This window comes from Marmota marmota, unplaced genomic scaffold, assembly GCF_001458135.2.
Source record: "Marmota marmota marmota unplaced genomic scaffold, marMar, whole genome shotgun sequence".
Lineage (NCBI taxonomy): Eukaryota > Metazoa > Chordata > Mammalia > Rodentia > Sciuridae > Marmota > Marmota marmota.
The window spans coordinates 8,930,307-8,957,091 of NW_025999977.1; the positions used below are offsets into that span (position 1 = coordinate 8,930,307).

The 26,785-nt window shown below is 37.1% G+C and overlaps 1 protein-coding gene and 1 long non-coding RNA gene across 4 annotated transcripts in view; one reads left to right on the plus strand and one right to left on the minus strand.

The window, feature by feature from the left end:
* The window catches only part of LOC107137246 (WD repeat containing planar cell polarity effector), a 487,063-nt gene that overhangs the window by 20,334 nt on the left and 439,944 nt on the right, over positions 1–26,785 (plus strand). For all 3 annotated transcript variants that reach the window (XM_048804219.1, XM_048804220.1, XM_048804222.1), the window contains one exon: positions 25,557–25,631. The gene's annotated coding sequence lies outside the window, so the exon portion shown is untranslated. The remainder of the gene's footprint in view (positions 1–25,556; positions 25,632–26,785) is intronic.
* On the minus strand, positions 1,222–23,380 carry LOC125617160. The gene is made up of 3 exons (XR_007348051.1): positions 23,369–23,380; positions 5,091–5,100; positions 1,222–1,407 (listed from the first exon to the last, which is right to left on the minus strand). It is a non-coding gene; the product is annotated as an uncharacterized LOC125617160 (long non-coding RNA).

Sequence of the window (26,785 nt, forward strand, 5' to 3'; positions counted from 1 at the left end):
GGGTTCTTTCAACAATAAAGATGAAGAGGAAATGGAAGCGGAGTAGACAGCCAATAGTATCATATATGGTTAGTCTAGCTTCATACCTCCCACACATAGAATCTAAAAAATGTCTACATGAGAACATGAGACACATTCAATTCTTCCCCACAGGGAAGCAATCCAAAGTCTCAGCCAGCAACTACATCCAGCTCTAAGATCTCTCTGCCAGGTTTGGCCTTGGCTTCTTGTGAACCAGGGTCCCATGACTTAACAACAAGTTTTCCATATAAAACTCATTTAAAATACGATAGCGGGAAAGGATAACAACAATTAAAACTATCATTTGAGAAGGTGAAAATGGAAAGTGACACTGGATGGACATTGATCTGTATGTATCTCATATCATGTCCTATTAGAAAGAAGAGAGATTTGGTCACCTCTGATTCTGTTTTCTAGAATCTATTGCTCTCTGAAACCCTTAGTTCAGTCCTCTGGGAACACCTTCCTTTGTTCATTGCCTTCTTTGGCCACATTTGAGACAGTGGTAGAAATTTTAACCCTTCCTGTTAGTATGAGTTTAGGGACCTATAAGAGTCCCTTAGAGACTGAATTGTCACAGGGTGGGTCATTGTTGTGGCTTGTTCAACAGGCTTAGAATTTATTTGTTAGACAATTCTCTTTAAAACTTAGTGAATTCCAATTTCTTTTCTTTTAGGCAATTCCATAAACCAGGAAGTACTGCTAGGGAACCAGTCTTCAGGTCTGGCAACCCCAGTGTTCTAGCCACAGACACCTCTCTGAGATTTATCTATTTCCCCTGGTCCACATTTTGATGACCTCTGCCTCAGTACATTGAAAACAATGGATTCAAGTGGAGATTTGTAATCCTATCTTGGACAAAAACAAAACAAAACTAGTTACCTTTGTCCAGTGTAGATTTTTAAAAGTTTGGCAAATAAGTTTATCTTCTATAACTGGCACCCATGTCCTTCTCTGTTTTTAGCCTAAGCTTTTCTATTTTTGGTTTTTAGTGAAAGAGGCAGTCCCCACACACCAACATTCTTGTTCTAACTACCATTTTCCCTAACACTCAAATCTCAGAAGGTTTTGTCTCAGGTGCTAAGTGATAATTCAGTGAAATATTTTCCAACCACCATTTCTTCAGCCTGAAAGAATGGCACCCTCCTCATTGTCCTCTGATCTACCACTAACATTCATCCAATTCCACAATTTGGGGAGTGTTATTTGCAGCATTTCACATTCTGGTAGTAAATTCTCTAACAGGTTGTTTTCAAAAACAATAGCAGAATGCCCCAACTCAAATTTCAAATAATGAGAATATTTGCTAGTCAGATGATAAGAAGACTGAAAGTAGAGTCCTCCACCAATTCAATGACATTAAGAAGCAATAACTAACATCTCTGACTTAATATTTCATCTGTATGATTGATACAACGGTCTCCTTTAATTATAATTCAGTTCCCTTAAATTATTTTACAACCAACTGCTCAAAAATTAAATATCCTGCCAATATCCAAAAAATGGTAGTGTGATATTCCTATCATATACTATGTGAATAGTAGTTTATAAAATTGAGAATTTTAAGAATTTCTTAAATCGTCAATATTTATAGAGTTCAATGTACACATGAATTTACACCGGTTCCGGAAAGACTAAACATTTCACATTAAATGACTTTTATTTATAAAGTAATTTTCAGCCAGCCTGTGACTACCTGGGTTCCATGCTTAGGCGTTAAGTTCATAGGTGTGGGAATACATGTGGGGATCCTGGACTTTGATTTTACTCATGTTTAAAGATGTTAAGTGATGTCTTTTAATAAATCAGAAGCCCAAACTAAAATACATTTTATTCCAAAACTATTTTCTTTTCATTACTTTAATGCTTTTAAGTCATTTTAGCATAATATTTTCACTACAGGATTAAAATAAAAGAATATGCTTCTAGAGTAGCACAAGGGCCTCTATCATGGTGATTCTGCCTTTGTTTTCAGTGTTATTTTAATTCCTGATGTCATTCATGGAATGGAGTCTTTCTCTAAAACACAAATCTGATCATGTTGTACCTCTGCTTAAATCTATCATCACCCATTCAGAGTTGTTAGGTTTAATCCCAAATTCCTTAGCCCAGCCACAAAAGTCATCATGAAAGACACCCGTTTTCTTTCCATTTCCTTTGGTGACTCACCTCTCTGCTCCCAGTCCATATTCCAGCCACTACTTGCAATTTCCCAATGCGCTAAGCTCTTTCACACTCTTCCAGGAGCACATTTCACAGAACCCACTTCCAGCTCTTTTTTTTCTTTTTTTTTAGGATGTTCTTCTAGAATCATCACCAGTTTAGATGCCCACTATTTTCCAACCACTATTTCTTCAGCCTGAAAGAATGGCACCCTCCTCACTGTCCTCTGATCTACCACTAACATTCATCTAATGTAAATCTGTATCACCCAGGCTAAAAAGTGTCATTGCATTATCCATAGCATATTATGTTGAAGATATCTATTTATTGATTAGAAGACCATTATTGCCTTTTTACTTCCAGAGCTCAATATAATACTTGGCAGCAAATAGGCACTAAATATTTGTTAGATGAATTAATTTAGTTTTTTCCTTACTTTTGCTAGTAATTATGATAGCAGTCATTTGTTAAGTAACTTTTATATGCAGACACTATAAGAAATGCTTTATATTTATCTCATGTAATTTTAACAGTTGGTCATAGGAGTAGGAATCATTCTCATTTTTATACATGAGGAACAAGCTTACAATATTACCTAAAATTAAGTGGCATAACTAGATCAACTCTAAGTCTGTCAGTTTCCAACTCCTTGCCTTTCTTTTTTTCTTTCTTTCTTTTTTGTTTGTTTATTGTCTCACCATACAACACATTATGGAGATCCTTTCTAATACTCTAGGTGAAAAAAATGGACAAGGGGGTTCAGGCATTACCAGGTCATAGCCTTCATGATCATGATTCTTTTAAGTGTCTAAGTGTGCGAGGTTGCCAATCTCAATGTTATTGCAGGCAGATATTCAGGCACTAAGTAATGCTCCAAAATAAACAGACACCATTTCCATGGCTTAGGGTTATCATTCATCTTCAAAACAGAGCCCTAGGCAGAAGCTGGAGGCATAAGAAATAGGATTGTCTTTTAGAGGCTAAAATCCAGAGATAACCATGTATTAACTGCTCAGCCAACTAGACTGGGTCTCCATATAAGTCTCCATCCCACAAGGAATTATAATATTAACTGAGGAACTGAGGTTAATACCCAGTAATAGAAACTTAGCTTACACACAGGGTTAAGGGTTAACTATGATCAACCAGAGCTCATCACATAACCAGGTCTATGGCTACAAGCCTAATTCTAAATTCCATTTATGATATTTTGAATTTTCTGGTGTCTTCCCTCCTTGAGCCCTAGGAACTGAAAATGGTATGAAGGGGTAAATGATGACCCCAGTGACATCCAGAATTGGTATAGCCTATCTCCCTGATAAATCAGGCAGTGAGTCAAGAGAAAAAAAAATGTGCCAAGCAGCTTCCTAGGTGATGAATTTGTGTCAAACAATTGCTAAATCCATGTCTTGGGAGAGAAAGTAGCTTTCTCTATCCTAACTTAATCAATTCTGAATTTGCAAAAAAAAAAAAAAAAAAAAAAAAAGAGAGAGAGAGAGAGAGAATTCTTAGCTATAGTCTGTTTTAACATTATTATTATTATTATTATTATTATTAAAGAAAAGCTGAAAGAATGCTTTAAAAATATGAATATTTCTCCCACCAAAAATATTTCTCCATATTAAAAGGCCTTCTTTTTCATAGACGTAGCACAAAAGATTCACAAATAATTTTCCTTTTGTTTCTAAATTTCAATGAATTATTCCAAAAGCCTTGTACATGTGTAGGACCTTCCTTTACTTCATCATCTGTCATCCATCAGGCACTACCTGGTTCCAAGTCTCTGCAGCCCTCTACTTCCCTCAGCAAAGTCCCCTTGGTCCTAAGCATGAGGTCAGCTCATCCTGCTGTTCAGACCTCCATCAGAAGAGATACAAGGGACTGTAGCCAATACTGTGAGATTCAGCATCAAGTTACCTTTGTTGCTGGTCCAGCTCTTAAGCTCTGATAAGTTTCTGTCATAGTCTCTAAGATCCACTTGTCTACCTGCTTATGCTTTAGGTTAGTTAATAGAGGTTCTGCCTTGCTCTCCTGTGGCTGGTACCTGATTTCATATCCTCAACACAATCTTGGTTTGTTATTATCATTCTTTACAATCACCCCTTCCCAGGGACTGGAGCTTGTCTCTGAATACCAGCCAGGTAGCTATTATTTCATTACCTACTAATAGGCATCCCTGATACTGAGTCTCTGCCCATTTGAACTTCTAAACTGCTTTCCTCTGGGTTCCACATTTTCTCCTTTTGGGGATACCGTACTCTGAGTATCAAACCCATGACATCAGCTGTTTGACTCATCTATTGTCATTTCCTTTAGATATTGTGTAGCTCTATGCTTTCCCCCAACACCCTGAGCAAGGACTGTCTATTCCCATCTCTCCCATCGAGATCTCCTGGGCTGAGAGGTGGATCTAGTTCTAGTTACTGGTGCCTTAGACTACATCAGGAAGCAGTTCACCCAACCATGTATCTAGACTTTGTCTTCAGTTAAGAGAATTTGGCTAGGCAAGGTGGCACATGCCTGTAATCCCAGTGGCTGGGGAGACTGAGGCAGGAGGATTGTGAGTTCAAAGCCAGCCTCAGCAAAAGTGAGGCGCTAAGCAACTCAGTGAGATCCTGTCTCCAAATAAGAGAGAAAATAGGGCTGGGGATGTGGCTCAGTGGTCAAGTGCCCCTAAATTCAATCCCCAGTTATACCCTCACACACACACATACAAAAAAAAAAAATAGAGTTTCCTAGACTTCTGGCCTTGGTGCAAGTGAAGCAATCTAGAAATTTTGAGGTTAAATATTCCTTCGGGCTGGAAATAATTGTCAAGTGGGAACATAAGTAGAATAACAATATCAGGTCACAATGTGCATGTTAATTCAAGTTAAAGTATTTTAACTTGGAACTCTATATGGAACACTTCAGTCACTTCCAAACATTGATATCTTGGGACTTGATGTAATCCTACTCACATATGTTTCACATTATACAGTTTAAAGGGTAGGAAGAGTAACTATTTTTTTCAAATGAGAAACATAACACAGAGGAGTACATTTCCAAACACATGAAAATTAATTTGCATACTCTTTGGAGACAGGGAAGAATTTCTTTTTATTAACTTCAGTACACATCCAGAGTGAAAACACAACTATATTTCTTGACTGTAAAACCATATATTAGTCTGTAGCCTCAATTTCTCTGTCTCTGCCATCTTAGCTTCCCACAGGATAGATTCAGAATCTCTGTGGCAGGTTGGTACCACCAGGATTCCCAAACTGATCAAAGATAGAGGCTGGATGCACTAAAAACCCTCAGCACAGGCTGACCTGAATCATTAACCTTGGGTCCACAGGAAGAATGATTCTGCCAACAAACACCTAATTTACTAGGTTCTGAACTGAGCACAGGACAAAGGCAACTCTAGGCTTTGTATGACCTGAAGCTTGTGTAATCTGGGAGCCCTTGTTAAAAAAATTAATTACAGACCCAAACTGGGTATAATAGCGAGTAGAGAAAAGAAATTGTAACAAATTAAAGCTTCTAAAAGCTACAAATATCTCTAAATTTATAAAACCCAGAAAAATGACAGAATATTCTTATTAACTTTTCTGACATCTCAAAAATATTTCCCTATATTTTCATCTACTTATTTCTGGATCATCTTTCCATGTGACAATAATATAAATATTTTCTATAGGGGTTGGGGTTGTGGCTCAGTGGCAGAGCGCTTGCCTTGCATTTGTGAGGCACTGGGTTCGATCCTCAGCACCACATTAAAAAATTTTTTTTCTATACAAATAAAATAGAGGAGAGTCTCTAGCATGGCTAGAAAATGTATACTCATACATTGCTGGTGGGACTGCAAATTGGTGCAACCACTATGGAAAGCAGTATGGTTGGAGTTGGAGAATATCATGCTAAGCGAAATAAGCCAATCCCACAAAACCAAAGGCTGATGCTAATTCACAATAAGGTACGGGTTGGGGGGAGCACTAGGGAAGAATAGCGTTACCTTAGATTAGGTAGAGGGGAGTGATGGGAGGGGAAGGAAGGGGATATGGGGATAGGAAAGATAGTAGAATGAAACAGACATTATTACTGTATGTATATATGTGATATGACCAATATGATTCTGCAACATGTACACTCAGGAAAATGAGAAATTATATCCCATCTATATATGATATATCAAAGTACCTAAATACATTCTACTGTCAGTCATGTATTAGTTAAAACAAATAAAAAATTTCAAAAAAAAAAAAAGAACAACTTAAAGAAGGAAAAATTTATTTGGTGCTCATGGTTTCTGAGGTCTCAGGCCATGGTTGGCCAATTCCATTGCTCTGAGCCTGAGATGAGGCAGAACATCATGGCAGAAGGGTATGACAGAGGAAATTTGCTCAATTCATGGCAGCCTGTAAGCACAAAGAGAAAGAAAGAAGGGTCCAGGGACTAGATAAATCCTTCTAGGGTGTGCCCCTAGAGGCTTACTTCCTCCAACTAGTTTTTACCTCCCAGTAGTCTATTCAACTATCAATGGTTTAATCCCACGAATGAATTAATCCATTGATGAGGTCAGTGCTCTAATCATTGGCTATAGGACCCACCTCTGAACCTTGCTGTAAAATTGAGGACCAAGTTTCCAACACATGAGCTTTTGGGGACATTCCAGATCCAAACATAAGAATAATGCATTTATCATTATAAAAGAGATGTAAGTCAAGTTCATTCCATGCAGAAGAGAATTTTTATTTTGTTTACCATTGAAAAGAAATGAATTCTCCACTTGTAATTCTAGTATATACATATAAAATTACCAGCTGAGCTTCTGGTTCTATACATTTCAAACTTAGCCTCTATTCCATTTCTCATGTAATTTTATGTTATCTTTTACAGGATATGTTCATATCATAATACAACCTCTGCCCACTTTGTCTTTGGGCCATAACACATCCTATGTCATGGATGAGTTTAGTCAGAGGAAACTACAAACCCATGAACATTCCCACTAAACCCAAACTAGATGTATTTCCAACTCAATTGTCCCTGAGCTGAATATACTTGCAGTGACTCCCACTTGTGCCATGTGGAGAAGTATAAGCAGCTCAGTGGGGGGCGGGGACATTACATGGGTTATGACTGCACTTAAAATATCTTACTTTTGCAAATTTTACAAATGTATTTGACCATGTGAACACAGTGCTAGGGCTTTCCTAGGTCCATATGAATAAAGGACACCAAAGCTTAAACTTCATTAGCTTCACAAGAAAATTATTTTCATCACCAGACATAAAACTGCAAAAACAGACACAGCCTTTGCCCCATGCCTGCCCCACCTTTTCTCTGGGGCTTGGGGATACATGAGGTAATATTTTAAAGGAATTAGGCTTCCATATTTGTGATTTATATTTGCATCCACTGTAATATGAGAGAGTGTCCCAGTGCCAACATCTGGACTCCTGTATTGGGCTCCAGAATCACAATTCCTTTGCTTCCTACCCCGTACACTCCCACCTTGCTCTTTTTGTTTTGTTGTTGATTTTTTTTGTGTGTGTGTGTGGGGGGCAGGGGGTCTTTGTCTTTGTTTGCTTTTTGTTGTATGAGGATCTGTGTTTACGGTCTGAATGGTCAGGATTATAAACATGCTATATAGACAGATGTGTATTCAAGTCTGGTGATGCCAGAAGCAGAAAGCAATGTGATCGTAGAGTAAACTAAAGAAATGGGATTTGAAAATGTGAGAATAGCAAAGGAAGATAGAACTTGTGCACAACTAAACCTGATTTTTTGAAAACCATTTGCCGAATTGGTGCAATAAAAAGTAGGAGGACCAGATTTTTTTTTCTTTCTTCTTTTATCAGTTGTACAAATGGTCTGTGGCAGTTTGTTTTTCTTGGTGGAAATAAAAATATCCTTTAATATTCACATTGATTATAATGAAAAATGATGCAAGTGAATAAAATAGAACCCCATCTGTATTTAGCATTAGAAAGAGAGGAAGTTCTCAAGTAAGTTCTGAAAGAAGCCCTAAAAATGTGCTCTAGGTTGTGGCTGCGAGCAGTTTTCACAGGCCTCCCACTACTGCTAAGTCTGTAAGGACTGAACCATATGTTTCTCTCAAGTGTAAAGATATGAAGTTGGAGATTTTACTAAGGAAAATTCTGTTTACCACTATGTCTGTTGATTAGATTCCTTACTGGAAAAGTGCATTGGCTAATGGCCTGCTAGTCATACCATCAGTGAAACAGCCCTCAATTTTTTTTTTTTTAAAGAGAGAGAGAGAGAGAGAGAATCTTTTTTTAATATTTATTTATTTATTTTTTAGTTTTCAGCGGACACAACATCTTTGTTTGTATGTGGTGCTGAGGATTGAACCCGGGCCGCACGCATGCCAGGCGAGCATGCTACCGCTTGAGCCACATCCCCAGCTCTCATTATTTATTTATTTATTTTTATAGTACTTTGACTATGCTGGAACATCATGGTATGGAAAATTACATGACTTGTTCATTCCTGTGTCTTCTAGAGCTGTGTAATTATTCTAGCTACAAAATGTTGTAATATACAACTGCAGATGTGCTACATACTATGAGTTCCTTTTTTTTTTTAACCCCTCTTGGTACTGGGAATTGAACCTAGGGATGCTTTACCACTGAGATATATCCCCAGCCATATCTATCTATCTATCTATCTATCTATCTATCTATCTATCTTAAAGACAGGGTCTTGTTAAGTGCCTTAGGGTCTTGCTAAATTGCTGAGGCTGGCCTTGAATTTAGGATACTTCAGCTACAGCCTCTCTGGAGTCACTGGGATTAAGGCATGCAACACCATGTTTGGCAATGAGTTCATTTTTAAGGTTAAAAGAAAAAGAAAAGAATGATATTGCCTTCAATTTTACTAATTACATTGACAGTATTTTGGTTCCATAGTTTAATGCTTACTTATACTTGTTATCCTTTTAATTAACAGAAGTTGGATTGTAGTCCTCAAATTCATGTTGAATTGATGTTAGCTTGTTATATCTTTTAAAGTAGTCTGTTCTGAAACAGTCAATGAAAATAAATCACTTTTTTTTGGTAATTTCAGTGCCTTTAATTAATGCATTTAAATCTTTTAAGTAAAAAAAGTCACTTTGGTATAAGATAAAATAAATCCTCCCAATAAATGTGTATTTCATCTTTTTGTCCAATAGTTTTTAACAAGAGTTAAAGGTAGAGACACTTCTCAGTCTCTTTTTCCACTCAACTTGCTTAAACACACTTGCTTTGACCCTGTGCAAGATTACAAAAAAAGGTAACATTTGTCTTGGATGCCTGTCTCTTCTCTCCTGAAGGCACTCTTGTCCATGGGGGCCCATCTCAGGTATTCTATTCTAGATTTTTCTATCAGATCCTAGTACCTCATTCTAAAAGGTCATGGGTATAATAATGTCTTTTCCAGCTTAACTTTACCTGTTTGGTGTTTATTTTCCTTAAAAGCGTAGAATATGCTAGTTCATTCCCTGTGCTTGTGGTACTCACATTTGTACAAATTTTATATCTCTTGAGAGTATGAATCATCTTTTTGATTTTTTAAGTTATAATATTGTTGAAAAAATTTGGATTTTTTTTCAGTCTGTTTCCACTGATCATATTTTATGTCATGTCTGCACTACTTGATGAAACATATGTTAGTGTCTTCCATGTCAACATTTAAGCATTTAAGTGACCAGTCAGTGACTCGCTTCCCCATATTGAAAATGAAGTGAGAGGCTGACACTTAAAGGTCACTTTTTTCATGGAGGTAAGGAGGTAGATCAGAATTTAATGAGGCTGTGTTTAACATTCATCTGGCACTGGCTGCATCATGAACAAATCCTAGGCATCAAAATTTCTCCTGTAGCTTTGGGTTAAAATATTTGCTTAGTTGCCCTCTTCAAAACTGCATGGGAGGGCTGGGGATGTAGCTCAGTGGCTGAGTGCTTGCCTAGCAAGTGTGAGACACTGGGTTCGATCCTCAGCATCACATAAATTAAATAAATAAAACAAAGCTATTTTGCCCATCTACAACTAAAAAAAATTTTTTTTGAGCTGCATGGGATTGAAGGGAAGGAAAAAGGGGAGGATCATGATCTGAAATCAAATTCCATGTATGGATGAGTTTGTTGGGATGAACTCAATTACTATGTAAAACTAGAAAGCTCTAGTTTAAAAAGAAGGAGGAGGAGGGAGGAGGGCGGGGGGAGAAGACGAAGATGAAATAGACTGAGGCCATTCTCCTGAAGACATTCCATAATGGGAATTTTTTAAAAAAATCCAAACATTCACCCTTCCTTCCTTCCTTCCTTCCTTCCTTCCTTCCTTCCTTCCTTCCTTCCTTTTTGCTGTGCTGAGGATTGAACCCAGGCCTCATGCAGGCAAGACTTCTTTCTACCACAGAGCCCCAGCCCTTCACTTTCTTAATTGAATATTACATAGTGAGAAAGAAAAATGAAATGGGAGCACAGATACTTTGAATAAGGAGTTTATCTGCAAGAAGTTGGTGGGGGGTAGACTCTGAAAATGTTAGTAAAAGTCAGTATGGTTAATCTAGTTCTCAAAATAGAAAGCTGTGCTACCAAATGTGTAAAGACTGTTTTGCCTAATAAAAAATGTCTACATTATTATCATGATCATTCTGTCTTAAGATGTTCTCTTTAAAATGTTCTTTTTTTCTGCAACACAGTCATATGAAAGCCTGGTGTTAAGCAAACCAAGTTTCTCTAGATGATATAATTTAAAACTTGTAAGGCTCAGGTTAAGGGACAGAAAATGAATTTAAAGGCATTCTAGTGGTTCTTTTGCTTCAATTAAGTTGATAGTGCATGCATCTGAAGGATGCCTAATTTTCAGCTAAGCAACAACAAAATATAGAATAAGATAAGGAGAACAGAGAAATACAATAAACATTTCCTGAAATTTAGCACTTTAGGAATAAAATTATGTGCAGGAGTATCATATTAAGAACTTTATTAAATTAGAAAAGTGGATGTATATAATACTATGGATTCTTAATTTATAAATGCCAATCTAATATCCTTTCAAAATACTGACGAAAAATCAAAAACATAAAGGCCATCGCGGTGGCGAACGCCTGTAATACCAGCAACTTGGGAAGCTGAAACAGGAGGATGGTGAGTTCAAAGCCAGCCTCAGCAACGGTGAGGCTCTAAGCATCTCAGTGAGACCCTGTCTCTAAATAAAATACAAAATAGGGCTGGGATGTGGCTCAGTGGCCAAGTACCCCTGAGTTCAATCTCTGGTACCCCTCTCCTCCACCCCCCCCAAAAAAAGATACTCTATCCTTCTTTAATAATGAATGAGCACAGCTCTCCATACCAGAGATAGGAGAAAACATGAGTGTGAAATCAAGCTAAGTAGCCATTCTTATGTACACAAGAATGAGAGGGGTTGTAGGGAGGAAGAAAGAAATAATAATTCATCTGGAATTATTAATAATTAATTAATAATTCAAATATCTCTAAAAAGAACCTAGAGATATTTTCTCTCTTTTGTGACTACAGAACACATTTTCACTAGTTTTGACTAGGAAAAACACAATGTATTTGAGTATTTTTCTGTGGAGGAGAAAGGAACAACTCAATAAAATTGGAGACCAAACCTGATGGAGAGGGCTGGGGTTGTGGTTCAATGGTAGAACGCTTGCCTAGCATGTGTGAGTCCCTGGGTTTGATCCTCAGCACCACATACATAAATAAATAAATAAAATAAAGTTATAAAAAAATCTGATGGGGAGTTAGATTTTTTAAGAAATATTTTTAAATGTAAAGGAGATAGTTTTATTTAACAATAAATTATCACTTACTGAACCCTCATATGGTTAAGTTCAGCCAAACATCTTGTGCATCATTTCATTTAATCTTTACAACTTTGAGAGGCAGTATAATTATTTTTTTTTTGTGGTCTGTATTAAGAAATTGAGGTATTTAGAGGTTAAGAAACTCACCAACACATCAAGTTTCATCACACACAGGTTTGCCAATTTTAAAGCCTGTGTCCAAAACATAATATAGTTCCTTGTATAGTTTCAATGCTATGATTTGAATTTTCAATTTATGAGACTATAATCATCTTGAAACATCTCTGATTGCTAAAATTTGTGTTGAGTAATTAGGCCTGAATTTTGAGCCATTTCTTCACCATTTTTCCTTATTGCAGCAAGATTTGTAAGGGTTCCCATTAGAAGCTGCTCATTTTTTAAAAAAGAGATTATTTTTAGTAGTCTAGAATTTAAAAAAAAAATCATCTTGAAAGTTGTCTTTCACATGAGGGTTACTTGTATTTTCAGTCTTCACTGTTAGTACTAGTGGAAGAATGAGAAATTTTTGAACTTATATTTGGTTATATCCAAATTCAGGTGAATATGAAGTATTAAATGCAGGTACATTTCATGATTTTCAAAAGGAATTCCCTGTGTCAGCTGACCTAAGACAGTTATTCAGTTCTAGGCCTACGGTCATCTTTGGGACCCCTCTAGGAGTTTTTCTTGAGTGCCCTTCTAACTGCATCAGAGACCCTTGCCTGGGACCTTCTTGCTGACCCGCAGCTTCTCAGAGCAGTTTGAATTATGTATGGCCCACACTGCCTTGGCTTTTCCTGTTTCACTTCACTAAAAATTCCTTTGTTCATTCATTCAACAATTATTGAGCACAAACTATGCCTCAAGCACTGTGGTTGATACTGGATATATAATGACCAGGAAAAAGACATGGTCACTGCCCTTCCAGAAGTACAGAGGAGAATAAGTACTGATCCAAACAAACAAAAGCTACACAAACAAACAAAAAGCAACACTGCAAATGTGATAGGGTGCTGGGGATTTGGTACTGGAATTAAGCCTAGTCAGGGAAGTAAGGCTGGAAAAAATTTTCTAAGCTTTTTTTTTGCTGACTTTATGATGGTACTGTACCAAAGAAGTTCCCAAAGGAAGGTAGACCTGAAATCAGGCAGAGACAAGGAATTTAAGTGAAACAGGTTGATTTTATTAAGACAAAGTATACACTCTAAGTGACGGGCTAGAATGTAGGTATCAGAGAACATGCTGGCTTCCCCTTAGCATGGCATCTTCATATATATGAAATCTACAGTATGTGATCTAAGAGGGTATTTTTAGTTCTCTTTTGTGTAAGTGACTTGACGGGTTAGTTATTACCTATTAAGGGTTGTTTTCTTTTCTTCTTTTTGATGGGAAACCTCTATTAACTTCCAAACATCTGGAAGGCTTCATCCTTCTGCTTTGTGAATTTAAACAATTTTATATTTGTGCAAGGTTGAGGGTTTTATCAGGAATGTGACACATGGATGAAATAATCAGATCCTAAAAATATAAAATCCTAAAAAATCTATTTGTTGAATAAAAGCATTATTGGTCCTATTTTTTCTTTAAGTCCAGGACAGAAAAGAGGTTATTTATGGGCTTTCAGATAAGGTCTGATAGTTTATTTAATAAGCTATTTGTGATCAAAGTATGTGGAAGTGGAATTTAAAAATTAAATCATGGCCACTTTTTTTGGTACTGTATGTTTCCTTTCTACCTATCCTTCTGTCTTCTATCTTACCTGATTATGATTGACAAAAATATATCTATTTAAAGTATATATCATGATGTTTTGATATAATTACATATTGTGAAATAAATACCATAATCAAATCAATATAACAAACATATTCATCACCTCACCTAGTTACATATTTATTTTTGGTGTGTATGGTGATCACTTCTCTCTCAACAAATTGCACATATAATACATTATTATTGACTTTAGTTACCATACTGTAAATTAGATCTCAAGAACTTATTAATAACTGAAAGTTTATACTTTGAAGAAGAGTTCTCCTTTCTCTCCAGTCCCCTGCCTCTGGTAAACTCTATTCATTTTATAGAATTATATTTCTTTTTTTTTTCCAGATACCACATATAAATGAGATCACACAGTATTTTTGGTTGTTCTGTGTTTGGCTTATTTCACTTAGTATAATGCCCTCCAGGTTCAACTATGTTATCTCAAATGAAAATATTTTCTTCCTTTTTTTTTAAGAATAAATAACATTGCATTATATATTACACTTATTTTTCTTTTTTATTACTATAATTAACACATTAACTATACAAATGGATTTTACATACATGCAAATATTATACTTTGCTCCTGTCCACCTTCTGCCCCCTTTTGCTCCTTCCTCTTCCCTGATAATCTCTGACCTTCCTTGATAACTCCTCTTCTAATTTCACATCTTTGTTGTTGTTTACACGTTAGAAAAAACAAGCAAAACTTTTCTGTGTCTGGCTTATTTTACTTAATAAAATGTCCTCCAGTTCTATCCATTTTCTTGCATTCTTTATGACAGAATAATACTCCATTGTACACCATATTTTCTTTAACCATTTATCTGTCCATGGGCAACGAGACTGATTTCGTATCTTACTTACTGTGAATAATTCCACAATACACATGGGCATGCAGGTTTCTCTTTTGTATGCTGATTTCTTTCTTTGGATATACAGACAGAAATAGCTAGATCATATGGTAATTCTATTTTTAGTTTTTTGAGGAACCTATGTACTGTCCTCCATAGTAACTGTACTAATTTACATTTCCACCAACAGTATATAAGAGTTCTTATCCTTTCCAGCATTTATTATTTTTGGATTTTTTTTGTAATAGCCATCTGACTGGGGTGAGATGGAATCTCAGTGTACTTTTGATTTATATTTGCCTGATGGCTAAAACATGTTGAACATTTTTTCATATAATTATTGGCCATTTTCACATCTTTTGAGAACTGTCTATTTAGTTCTTTACTCGTTTTTTGATTGTATGACTCATTCTTTTGTTGAGTTTTGTGAGTTCATCATATATTCTGGACATTAACCCTCTGTCAGCTGAATAACTGGCAGAGATTTTCTCCCATTTTGTAGGTTTTCTCTTCATTTTGTTGATTATTTCTTTTGCTGCTCAGAAGCTTTTTAATTTGATGTAATTCCATTTGTCAATTCTTGCTGACTTCTTCATAAGGAAGTAACACTTAGCTGTAGTTTGAAGCATGAATCAACAGGAAACAGAAGAAGGAAGAACTTTCTAAACTAACTATCTAATTCTCTCTACATTTCCAATTTAAATCCTGAGGGAATATGATTTGTCCCAGGTTACCTTTACACACACACATACACACACACACACACACACACACACACACACAGTCCATGTCATGTCTTAGGCAACCTGTGGACTGACTGACTGGTTGCCTTGGTGTAGGTGCCCACCTTTGATCCATGGAGAGCAGGATCCTGGGGTCCACATGGATTATCACTTCAGCAGTATCTAGTTAAGTAGCAATTTCATTTACTGGAGCCACAGCTCTAATAATGCCTCCAAGAAGTTTCCCTAGTCCCTCTAGTAAAAATGATTATGTCCTGCTCTATTCTCTTCTCATGTCTTATACCTGCTTCTACTGTTGCACTTATTCCACAGATTGTTTTGTTCTTATTGTTTACAAGTCTGTCTGCCCCTCAAGTAGGCTTTATTTCTTTATGACAGAGAATATGTCTTATTTACCTGTATTTTCCTAGCATGGTGACTGCAGAGTTTAGAGTGGGCACTCAATAACGGTGCTAAATGAATGAATAGAAGGACAAACTATCACCACTGTCTATCTCAAGAATGTATGAAGTAAAGAACAGGAGAGTTCTTATTACCACTTGGAAAAGTTAAATGTATTATTCCTTAGAAATTGTGCTTATCTTGTCTCCACCATTTACCCTGTGGACATGGGTGATGCCTGGGGCATGATTCTCAATAGTAACATGATCATCATTCAGCAAAAAATCCCAGGTGGGAAAGAAGAGGAGACAGACAAGTTTTTGATTAATGTATATAAAGAGAGAGAGAGCCTGGCATGTGTAAGCATTTAAACATAATAATATCCTATCTCTTCCTAAATTATCCCACATCTGTCCCATTCAACATTTTTGGGTACACACATTTGGCACATGCAACATATGCTACAAGGACAGCCGTGCATGAGGGAAAATATTTGCCACTCATTGAATGCCCAGGTTCAATAAATATCTACACAATGTCTTACGGCCAGCCCAAGTTCTAGCATTTGGACTGGAATTGAGTATGGAAATACTTTAGGAAACAAACAGTGGGATCTTATGGCCCCTTTCAAGGGTACAGCTTTGAAATAATAATACTGGAGGGAAATAGCACTAATTAAGCTAAAGGGTTCAAAAACAATACCCTGCTCTCAAATCAAATCTGATTCAGACTTGGTTTGTCAATTTTCCGATGTTGGCTTGATTCTAACTGTGGATGAAGTAAACCCATCCATTTCTGTAGGGGTTTTCTTTGTGGAAGGAGGACTACAAAGTGTCTACTTGGCCTGGTTTTCAGATCTCACATGTTGTTCTGTTTTATTTTGTTCTTTTTTCAAGTCTAAAGGGCTCCATTACACTGGAGTGTAAGTACCTATTTATTTTCTTTATTGCTTCCATTCTGCCTGAAGTTAGTTACCATAATAAATGTTTTCCAAGCTGTGCATATATTATCCATCAGCGCTAGGGAACAAAGAAAGATGCCTTGTCCTGAGAAGACCGCTGTTGTTAAACAAACCAGCAGGTGTCTTGAATCAGAGTAGGCTGATTAAAACACTGTGATTCTTCTCCTGATATTGCCGTCTGTTTATTATGCTTCAGCTTTTCTCTCTGATTAGACCAAATATATCCTTGGGAGTTCTGTACTTAGAAGGAAAAACATGTAAGAGGAAAAATATCTATTTTGTATTTGAGGATAATGATGTTCAACCTGATTCTCCAACAGAGTAAACTTCTGGTAAAAAGCAGAATAATCCTTTTATTTCTTCCAGATTATAATCTGGCCACAGTCCTCCATGACCCACAAGAAAACCCTTTCCACTGGCTTCTTTCAGTGATTGGAAGTTTATCTCAAGGTAGAGGAATGCACACAATGTTATTCAACAAAAATGTATTGAGCCAGGCCTCCTCTGAGCTGGGCACTGGACACGGGACTGGAAAGATCACTGGCTGCCAGTTACTTTTTGGCATCACACATTTAGAACTTATGCAGGACAGAAACAAACAGCTGTGCATAGCTGAGACCATGATTGCAGGTCACAGAGCTGAAAATAAGAATAAAAGACAGTTTCCTAGGTTGTATGGAGCCTACAAAACAGCTGTGGGAGTGTTATAGATAGGTGAAGGGAAATTGTAAGCAAGAAGGAAGGAAGGAGAGGCACAATATCTTGAAAACAGCAATTTTTTTATAATGAAGGAAGAGAGAGAGAGAGAGAGAGGGAATTTTTTTTTAATATTTATTTTTTAGTTTTCGGCGGACACAACATCTTTGTTTGTATGTGGTGCTGAGGGTTCTGAGGATCGAACCCAGGCCGCACGCATGCCAGGCGAGTGCGCTACCACTTGAGCCACATTCCCACCCCCCTTGAAAACAGCAATTTAATACTATATTTTATTTGAAAAATGAAAATATAGCTTCCTAACATAAGCCACAGAAAGGAAATATTGAACAAAAATGTGAGACTGGAAGTAATATGCAGAAGATGCAGGGATTCTCAGAATCAAGGGTGGAGTTGAGTGTTGCAACACTTAATGTCTATTTAAAAGAACACATGGATTTTTAAAAGGTTAAGCAATGCTTCTCAGACTATTGCTAGAGCCTAATCAGTGAAGAGAATGTAGGACAGCTGTACTGTATTTTCAAGAGCAGTGTTTGTACAAAGCATAACACAAACACCCAGGCACACAGGGACCACGAGTTGAGAAGTGAGAAGGCCATCCCAGAGGGAGGCTCTTGAAAGATGGGCAGAAATACAAGTAGAGAAGGAAGAGAGGACTTCAAAGCTGAGGAAAAAACATGTCCAAGTTGATTCTTAATGAAGACTAATGCGGTGGTTCTCCAAGTATGGTCTGAGGATCCTTGGATTTCTCTGAATTCCTTCCAGTGGGTCCATAGGATCAACATTATTTTCATAACAATATTATATTATTTTCCTTTTTCATTCTTATTGTCTCACAAGTATACAGTATAGCAATATTTTAAGAGATTAAAAACAAAAATGAGTCGGTCATGGTGGTGCATGCCTGTAATCCCAGGGCCATGGGAGACTAAGGCAGGAGGATCTCAAGTTCATAGTCAGCCTCAGCAAAAGCAAGGTGCTAAGCAACTCAGTGGGACCCTATTTCTAAATGAAATACAAAAAAGGGTTGGGGATGTGGCTCAGTGGTTGAGTGCCCCTGGCTTCAATCCTAGTACCCCAAACAAAAACAAAAACAACAAAAATGAAAAAGAAATTTTTTGTTCCATTAAACCTTACATGAAAATAAATTTTAAGTGTAAAATAATGTTACTTTTCTCAGTGTTTTATTTTGAAAAATACTGCTCATTTCATTGAAATAACAATTTACATGTCTCTGTATGTTAGAAATAACATAAAGTGTGTTATTTATTCTAAAGAATAATGGATTTTACATGAATTAATACATATTTTTAAATTATTACAATTTTAACTTCTAACACTATAAATATTGATACACATAATCAAAAACAAAAGCTCATTAGTGTCCTCAATAATTTTAAAAGTGTAAGAGATCTTGAGTCTCACTAGACTAATAATATTGATTTATCAGTGATGCAATTGATCAAAGAAAAGATTAAAAAGAAAGCCTGAGGGCTGGGGTTTGTCTCAGAGGTAGAGCGCTTGCCTAGCATGTATGAGGCACTGGGTTCAATCCTCAGCATCACGTAAAAATAAAATAAAGGTATTGTGTCCACCTATAACTAAAAAATAAATATTTGAAAAAAGGCATGAATCTCTAATGTCAGGAATAAAAAGGAAATATCACTATCTACTCTATGAACTTTAAAAGGCTAAAATAATGTGAGCATCTTTATGTTAATTTATTTGAAATTTTAATAATTGACAAACTCCCAGAAATATAGCACTTACTAAAACAACATAAAAAGAAATAAAAATATGAATAGTTCTATAAGCTATGTAAACATTTACTCTATAATTTAAAACCTTCTCTGGCATACATAAAACCTCCAGGCTTGAGCTCAAAGAAGAAATAACATCTAACTTACTATTTAAAGAACTGGCTGAGAGGAGAAGCTTGCCAACTTATTTAGTGAACCACATAACCTGGTACCAAAGCTCACAAGTACAATATAAGAAAGGAACACAGGCCAATCTCTTCCATGACAGATGCAAAAATCTTAGACAAAATGTTAGCAAACTTAATTCAGTCATGCATAATAGGAGAATATACCAGGAATGTAATGTTGGTATAATACTTGAAAATCAATCAATAAAATTCATGATATTAATAGGTATTAATTATATGCTCAATTCATGAATGAGGGGCCAAGATGAGAATCAGTGACTTAACTGCTGGTTTGCAAACTCTGCAAGAGAATGCTCACCTTTTGGGAGCTAGGAACTGCTTTGACAGGAGTAGTGCCTGCTCCGTTCTCCTCCAAGCCCCCCAAGTCATAACGATAATAATTCTTGATTCCCTGTCATGCTATGCATTGTGCCAGGTGCTAGAATGCTGCTTCAGACGAGACTAACAATTTTTGAGCCCTTCTGGAGCTAAGGATGGCTGGATGTACTGTGCTCACCCACAGAGGTTCTGCCTAACTATCTGATAGGAAACCAGGTCCTGGTGTAGCTGACAGATTTATGATTGTTCACACTGCTCCTTCCTGGTGAGTTTTCTGCTAGGAAAAGCACAGACTTGGTGGCAACTTTCCTACAACAGAAGACTTAATGTTGTGAGGGGTTTCCTATGCAGATATATAAAACACATGCAGCCCGGAATTGAGGCAAAAGTGTTAACCAGACAGTTTGCCAGCCCTGCTGGCACCAAAATCTTAGCTTTGGTTTCTGATAACTTCAGAATTATTCTAGAGTAATTCTAGAGTTTTGGGAAGGGATTAAATCCACATTTTTGGGACAACATTGCATGGATGCCTTAGACAAGTGGTCTGGCTATATTAATGGCCCAGTGCTTTTAGCTAGAAGGAAAACCAAACATCTGCCTAATCCATTTACCAAACCCCTCAAGGCCCCATTTCTTTTTAAATTCCACAGCCTTCCAACTAGAAGGGACTCTATTTTGCCAGTGGCTAGAGGTGGTGTCTGGTAGGGCGCTGAGCCTGGCATCTATGGGGAAGAAGCCATACATTTTCTCCCAAGCCCTTTTACTTGAGCCCACTCACCTCAAGTTCAAGCTCCTCCCACTTCAAAATATTTGCACAAACTGTGCCTATTGTCCCTGCCCACTTGCCTTCCCAACACCTCATCCCACAGTTCTCAGCTGAAATGTCATCTCCTCAGGAAAGTCTTCCCTTGTCCTTCCAGGCAGGCTGGATTTCCCCATTAAACACTGCCATTGCCTACTGAACTAATCCTTATAGCTTTATTATAATTATTATTTATGGGGCTGGGGTTGTGGCTTGGTGCTAGAGCACTTGCCTAGTACACACGAGGCACGGGTTTGATCCTCAGCACCACATGTAAATAAATAAAATAAAGGTATTGTATTCATCTATAACTATAAATATATATAAAATTTAGGTAGTCCTTTTTATTATTTTTTTTAATTTTTATTATTTGTATTGGGATTTGAATCCAGAGACCCTTTACTGCTGAGCCACATCCCCAGTCCTTTTTTATTTTTTAATTTTCTAAAATTTTGAGACAGGATCTCACTAAATTGCTTAGGGTCTCATTAAGTTGCTGAGGCTGGCATTGAACTTGTGATCCTCCTGCCTCAGTCACCCGAGCTGATGAGATTATAGACATGGGCTACCCTAGCTATCTTTAGTCCCGTTTTAAATGTCTACATTTAGACTGTAAAATTTGGGGGAGAGGAGTCGAGGACTATATCTGTCTTAGTGACCATTATATTCTCTGTGTGTAACAAAACCCTGGCACTTGGCACTTTCCACAATATTTGTTGAATGGCCTCCTCCTTAACTCAGTAGTTTTTCAAATTTCAAATTTTACTCACCCCACCCATTCTAGACATGAGCCCCAAAAGAATATAGTCAGGAGTAGAATCTGAATGGCAAATAGAACACTGATCCTAGGAGCCAGTCTATGATCCCCTCTGGGGATTCTTCAGCTTTTGTTTCTGGCCAAAATCTTTCTCCATGCTCTTACCTACTGAAGATAGATTTTCACCTTAGAGGCATTTGAGCCCATTCCCTCAGCACACACACTGAAGGAATGGGCTCTCATCAAGAGAGTCAAAATTGTAAAGAGGTAATTCCCGAAGACTGCTGCTGTGTAGTGTTTGTGTTTGTGAGGTTTTTTTTTTTTTTTTCTTTCACTTTCTAATACATTTATATATTTGTGTTTTTCATTTTGATCACTTACTACATCTCATGATGGCCTGTTTTTGGTAACTCAAAATCACGTAAGTCTGAAAACCTTAAATATGCTTCAAAACTCAGTTGATATTTTGATCTTCTAGGGTCAGCCCAGACAGCTTTCTTAGAGGCATAGAGTTATAACTGTTGCCCTTCTAGAGGGTAGATCCTGCCCGTGTGTTCAGAATCAGAGGTCAGGAGGGAGTCACTCTCAGGTTTGTAGACTGGCCCCTGGCTGGTCCTACAAATCCTATTGTTAAAGCTACTATTTTATATTTTGTAGTGAAAAATTCTTTTTTATGTTATTTCTCTATTACAGAGCCGATAAAATAGGTACTTAGAATCAAAGATTAAATAATTCTCAGGATGAATGCTTAATGGTCTGAAGTTTCCTTTTGGTGTAATGAAGACATTTTGAAACCAGATAAAGAAGATTATTGTGGGCTGGGGTTGTGGCTCAGCGATAGATCCTTGCCTAGCACTTACGAGGCCCTGGGTTCGATCCTTAGCACCACATAAAAAATAAACAAACAAATAAAATAAAGACATTTAAAAAATTTTTTTAAAAATAAGATGATTGTACAACATTGTGAATTCACTCAATGCCACTGAATTGTGGGATTTAAAATGGTTAATTTTATGTAATGTGAATTTTATCTTAAAAAAAGTAATAATTTTGGGGCTGGGGTTGTGGCTCAGTGAAAGAGCATGCGCCTTGCACGTGTGAGACAGTGGGTTCGATCCTCAGCACCGCATAAAAATAAAGAAAGGTATTGTGTCCATCTACAACTAAAAAAATATATTTAAAAAAGTAACAATTCTCAGGCAATACAGAATTTCTCTCACAAGAAAAGTCCAGGAATTTTAGTGGGTTATCACTGAGGTCACAGAATTCCCTAGATAGCTGGCCATCTGTGTCTCATTCCCCAGCTACCATTTGAAGCCAGCTGGATTTAATCTATTACCTAAAGATTCTGTTTTAAAGAACAACTTCTAGCAGCAAATTATTGGCACAGAAAAATAGCCATAAAGGAAGAAAAAGAAAAAAACTCCTGACTAATCTCTGAATATATCCCTTTTAGAGATATTTTTCTACATAATTTCATTAATCATAATACTTCTTTGGTATTACATTTCAGAATTATGAGATAAGTCTTCCTTTCATGAAGTTTTAATCATTCTAAATTAACATGTCCGTTTTGGATGAATTTCATGAGCTATATTATTCTCACTGCAAATGAATTCATTTATTCAGTCAACAAATGTTTCTTGAGTATCTTCCATAAATACAAGGATGAATAGGACATAACCTCACTCAAATATTTATACTCTAATAATCACATTAAATATGTAAATGATCATATTTCAAATATAGAAGGAGCTGTGTTAGAAGATGAAAGTGATCTTTAAGGTATAAAGACCTTGTTTGTCATGGTTATCCCTGTAGCCCAGCATATACCACAGGTTGGGCTCACTGGAGAAACTAATCAAATATTTTTTTGATAAGGGATAAAACTTGCTACAATTATTTCCTGTCTTTGTTGTTTTATCTGGTTTTTATATGGTCCTGCATTGACTCAAACCAGAAATGCGTAATTTAATGATTGTGATATTTCTTACCTTCCTCTGCATGCAATTTCCATGTCACATCTTCATATTGTCTGATTTTTAATTTAGCCTGCTCACACAAGTGGGCAGGGGGTCCCAGGAAAAAAAAAAAACATGGAAAAAGACATTTACCATCCTTGGCATGCTCTTTGCTCCCTTCTGTCACCCTCCTTTCTGTCCTCCATTGATTCAGACTCCCACATCTGCCTCTACTCTCTACCTGGGCATTTGGATTTAGTAGTCTGGTTTGGGCTGTTTGTCCTAGTTTGGTTCATGATACCCCTCACTCAAGGCAATCTCCAGCATCTCAGTCCTGCCCTGAATGAACCTTGACTAGAAAAAGATGGCAATCTTACAGTGGTCCTCAAGAGCCAGGCTGTTTTACGAATATCCCTATTTGTTTGGTGCATGTATTTTAAAAGAAATATTGGTATCATTACCCAGAGTTTAGCAACTAAGGCCCCAGCCCAAACCAAGATGTATTAGTACTACATGCTATAAGACACCCACTGATTAAGGAGACAATGTACCTTTTTCAAATTTTTCCTAAAACCAGCTAAACCAACTGATTTTTCCCCAGTTATTACTTTGTCCACCCAATCCCACCCTTGGGCTGCTTAGGAAGTTCATAGCAGGAAGAATATCAGGATTACAATTCCAATTTGCTATGCCAAACAAAGGCAGATACAGGTTGCATGGGCCTGAAGCTCCTAGGATTAAAGTGGTACTACTCTGAAAAAAAGATGCAAGTGAGGGGTCCTGAAGCTTATTTCTTATTAGTTTTATGGCAACTCCACCTCTGCCCTCATAGCATGCCTTCCACCCATTCCTAGGTCCACCTTTAGAATCTGGAAGCTTCTTAAAAATTACAGACTCTCTCTTACTTACCACAAAATCTGCAAATCATAAGCTAAGCAATCATATGTTTTTTGACATGGGAAAGGATGAACTTGTGCTGCTTCCCTCAAAATTTTAGTGTTTTTCTCTCTCCTTTGTCTTCTACTGTTTTTCTGCCACTGAGGAGTCACTTATGGCCTCCCTGGGAGGCCTCTTTTCTGATTCAACCCTAGACTTTTTTCTTCATGAAAACTCTTGCCAGTTAAATGATGCTGGATTGCCAAGTTCTGCTTCAAGTCACGTTCTACATGGAAAAAAATGTTTCCTCTTCCTTTGACTATCGAAGTCTCTCCTTTATTGATTTTATCCCTACTTGAAAAGCAATGCAACAACTCTATACAAATTGAAAACATAAATAAATGTAATAATGCGTTAAGAAAAAGATGGGTATTTTTAAAAATAAACAAAAGCATAATACAATGAAATATTTTATGTGCATACGCACACATATATATATACACAGTCCTCTACTTTGACAGATCTCACCTTTCATTCAATGCTGTATTCTATAATGAAATGACCAAGTACACATAATTGGAGATTAGATTGTTGATCTAATCAATCTATCAATCTTATCTCAGGTTGGTTGATCTTAATTGTAAGGCTTCTTTAAGAAGGAAGTGATCTCAGCCACTAGGGTTGCACACAATTGCAATCCCACTGAGTTGGAGGCTGAGGCAGGAGGATGGCAAGCTTGAGGTTAGCCTGGGGAACTTAGTGTGACCTTGCTTCAAAATAACAAAAGAATACAAAAAAAGGCTGTGAAAGTAGCCCCCGATAGAGTACCCCCCAGGTGCGTGCACCCACACACACAAGAAAATGGTTTCAATTAATTAATTAGATTTGGGCTTGTATAAATAAGGACAGGTTGCCTTTTACCCCTACTAAGAAACAATTCCCTGTCTCAGAGGCTTAATTACAGCAAATGTTTATTTCTTGCTCATTCTGCATGCAGAACCCAGGTCAGCAAGAGAGTCTGTTCATTTGAGCAACTCAAGGACCCAGGATCAAAGCGCTCTATCATGTATTTCTGTGATCACTACAGCAGGAAAGAATAGAAATATTTGAATAATGTACTGGCTCTTTTTTAAAAAAAATTATTTTTTAGTTGTAGTTGGATACAATACCTTATTTTTATGTGGTGCTGAGGATTGAACCCGGGGCCTCATACACGCTAGGCGAATGCTCTATCACTGAGCCATAACCCCAGTCCTGTATTGGCTGTTAAAGAATTTTTTCTAGAAGAGACATCTATCATTTATACTCACATTTCATTGGCTAAAGCAAGTTACTTTGTTGATGTCTAAATTCAAGGGCAGGGAAATGAAATCCTATCAGATCCCTGGAAGAACTGGGGAATTTAGAACACCCTTAATGGGTACTCCCTTTTTGATCCACATGTATTTGATTTACTCTATTTCAGAGATGTGAAACACAAGCAAGAAAGCCCCCAAATCCCGTGCAAGATGGCATCAAGTTCAAAATCTATGACCTCTGGGTAAGTATGGTAGTTTCCAATCATGCTGCCACTTTTCTTTTTTTTTTTTTTAATATTTATGTTTTAGTTGTAGTTAGACACAATATCTTTGTTTTATTTATTTATTTTTATGTGATGCTGAGGAGAGAACCCAGGGCCTCGCGCATGCGCTAGGCAAGTGCTCTACCGCTGAGCTACAACCCTAGCTCCTCATGCTGCCACTTTTCTAGATACTACCTGCACCTGTGAAATTAAAAAAATAAATAAATATAAATTACCTGCCTCCTCTCACCCAGAGGTACAGACACAGGACAATTGTAATAAATGCTTTTCTTGGGGGAAATGGGAAATACACAGCAAATTTGGGTTTGTAGGAATTCTGAAATCCTGCTGCAGAGAACTTTTGGGGTTCCTCTACCTGTAGTTGAGGATTGTTACCTGATTAAACTCTTGTCTCTGAGAAGCTCTTTTTGCTCACTGTTCTCTGTGGCCCCTGGGTCTACCTTCTGAAAGATTCTTTTTCATTTTTTTCTTTGGCCAAATTAAATATATGCCATCTTTCAGAACTGAGCAGTTTTCATGTATGAATACATATCCACAGATATAGATAACCAATTTGGACTAACCTTTTTCTCTGTGTGTCAAACAAAGCACAAAATAGTCCACATTGTACTACCCCCAACTCCCAGGGCACAAGTATAACCAATAATGTCACATGCACATCCTGTTGCAAATAATTGCATATGCCCCCTGCAAGAGCCTTTGGGAGACAGCATAGGGTAGTGTTAAGTGCACTAGGACACCCATAGCACAAAAGTTAATAACTAGAATCAACAAATGGGACTTACTCAAACTAAAAAGTTTTTTCTCAGCAAGAGAAACAATAAGAGAGGTAAATAGGGAACCTACATCCTGGGAACAAATCTTTACTCCTCACACTTCAGATAGAGCCCTAATATCCAGAATATACAAAGAACTCAAAAAATTAAACAACAAGATAACAAACAACCCTATCAACAAATGGGCCAAGGACCTGAACAGACACTTCTCAGAGGAGGACATACAATCTATCAATAAGTACATGAAAAAATGCTCACCATCTCTAGCAGTCAGAGAAATGCAAATCAAAACCACCCTAAGATACCATCTCACTCCAGTAAGATTGGCAGCCATTA